Genomic DNA, 2,918 nt, shown 5'->3' on the forward strand with positions numbered 1-2,918 from the left:
CTGTGTCCTTTTTTAATGTAAGCTGTATACAGCAGCCATTTACAGTGTGAAACATTTATTTATTTGAAAATGTTTTTAATTTGAAACATTTATTTATTGTTTATTTATCTTCTCTTTTTTTGTCTTAATTCAAAAAAAGTATTCACAGACAATGTACGGATAACAAATTAAACTGAAGTAGAGAGGCAGGGTTAGGGTTAAAAAAAAAAAGACTGAAATAATAATACTTTTTTAAAGCCCTCCAGTGACTGATCAAACTTTGATAAAAACAATGATAATAATACAAATAATAATATATCAAAAATGAATCTCAAAAAGACAATATTAAACTGAATCCCAACAGCTAATAATACAACTTTTAGGTTCTTTAAAATGAAGGATTAGATGAGACTGAAAAACATGCAACGCTTCCGGGGTTTATATATCCTGTTATATATATATATATAGATATGCTGCCTGAATATAATGGGTTTTATATAATGCCCCAAGGTTAGCTGCTACTGTTAAACTGCCAACCTGAGGGCAGAAGTTGGCTGTCCTGCTTCCCAATGTCCTGCCAAGTCATCTTGGAGTGGTTTCAAGCCTGTGGCATCACCTAGCTAATACACACACACACACACACACACACACACAAGGTAACAGATCATATCGCTAAGCAAGGCAAGGATATACGATGACCGAGGAAAAGAGAGACCTGCATGTTGACTCTGTTGATCCAGTCGGTATTATCTTAAAGTACATTTATTTTAAATCTTTCTATTTAAGTAACATTCTGTCCTGGACCTGGAGAATGAATCATGTAGTAGATCATGAGACAAAATCGTATGAGTGTTTTAGCCTGCTAACATTTCTAAATTCAGATCTCAATTTTAACAGCCATATCATTGGTGGTCAATACATCTCATATGTATCACCTTTAAAATATAAGATACATATCTGGAGAAAAAAAAGTAAACTGCGCATTATATCTTAATTGGGTTGGACTACAGTCAAAGTCTCTCCTAGAAAGTATTAATCCTCAGCCCCATGTTGAACAGCTGAATACATTACACACTTTTCTGACCTACTTTCCTCATATAAACCCTCCAGGAATATTCTTCTCTTAAACAGGTTTGCTTACTGTCCCCAGAGTACAAACGAGACATTGTGAAGTATTTTTAATTGTATTGTACTGAACAGAACTCCAGTTTGTACTTTTAACAGATGGTTTAGAAAGGAATTTTGTTATAATTCAATAGGGTGGATTTCATTATTATTATCATCGTTAGCTATGGACACCCGGGTGCAGATTAGCTATGGACACCCGGGTGCAGATAGCATCGTGAGCTATGGAGCCATATAGTATCTGCCCATTTTTTTGTTTTGTTTTGAGGCTTCAGGCCTATAAGCTTAAATCTGGGGAATAAGTACAACTGCACAACGAATACATGTATTGCTGTCTGAATGAAACTGGCACAGTAGTATATAGTAAGTGATTAGGAAAATAAAACGTGATAAATGCATCCCTAACAATGTTCCCCGTCATCATATGAGTGTTTTTAGTTTGTTATAAACACGAAAAAAAAACACTAAAATATGCTTTGATGTGACATCCTTATCTTCAGTCGACGTTTTAGGAACGTTAATTATCTATGAGATGACTTTCAGACGAGATTAAACAAGAACACATGAAGAGGAATCCTTTAACTGCTAAACAGCAAAAGCAGACTGTAGTTGACTGCTGCTAAAATAATAACTCTGTCTTTGAATAACTTGCAAAAGCAATATCTGTGATGAAACACAAGTATACTGTCAGAGGAAATCGTTCGCACAGTCCCCTGCAGTACCAGAGGTTTTCATTTAACTCTTTGAAAAATCGAATAGCTTTTGTGTGTCTTAGTGCTGCAATATCTTAGACACAATGATGAGAAACGACAGCCCGTGACAGGTGGAGGAAGTTATGATACAAATTACTTTCAGCAGCTGGTATGATAGCTAAGGCTTGTGTCTTCATTCTTTGCTACTAATACATCTGAATAACCCTTCAGAAAATATCCACAAAGACCAGGCAGGGTTGTGAGAGTAACCTTAAAGGTCCCATGTCATGGCCATTTCCACTGATCATAATTCCATTGTTGAGGTCTACTAGAATAGATTTATATTGTGCAATTTTCTCAAACAGCATCTCTGTAAACTACGTGTATTCACTGAATTTCACTCTCTGCCTTTAACGGCTCGTTGTAGCTCCTATAGAGAGGCGAAGTCCCTCCCCTTCCGGTGGACCTCCATGGGACCTTATTTCGGAAAATTATGTATTGAAGTCAATGGAGAGAGAAAGATTATCTTTCGATCCCGTTTGAATTGTGCCACGAATTACACATATGATGTTTGTCAATTTAAAAGATCATTTTGCAAGTAAGAAAAAAAAAATGTGTCGTAAAACTGTGAAGTAACACTTGTTTGTGTGAAACACTGTGAAACTTCCATTCACATTTTTCATCATTGTTCCACAATGTTTATCATCATGAAATGAATATCTATATATGTTATAGGCCTACTATACTTGCACTACTTACCGTTTTTATACTTTATATATCTTAGCATATTCATACACACTGTTCATACTGCTCACAGGCTGCTGTGTATATCTAGTGTACCCCTCACTGTTTGTTCATCATTCAATTCATTCTATATATTTTATTCTGTAGATTGTGTACATTACTTTTCACTTTACTGCTTGCTGCACTCCTGGTTAGAAGCTAAACTGCATTTCGTTGCCTCAGTACCTGTAATATGTGAAATAACAATAAAGTTGAATCTAATCTTGAGCAGGAACAAATGTATTTACGTCGTACATATCTGACATTAACGATTAAACACATTTGTGCATTCTTTATAAATGCGACGTTTCTCAATCGCGAGGATGCTGGCTTGGTAGT

This window comes from Gymnodraco acuticeps, unplaced genomic scaffold (assembly GCF_902827175.1).
Source record: "Gymnodraco acuticeps unplaced genomic scaffold, fGymAcu1.1, whole genome shotgun sequence".
NCBI classification, from domain to species: Eukaryota; Metazoa; Chordata; class Actinopteri; order Perciformes; family Bathydraconidae; genus Gymnodraco; species Gymnodraco acuticeps.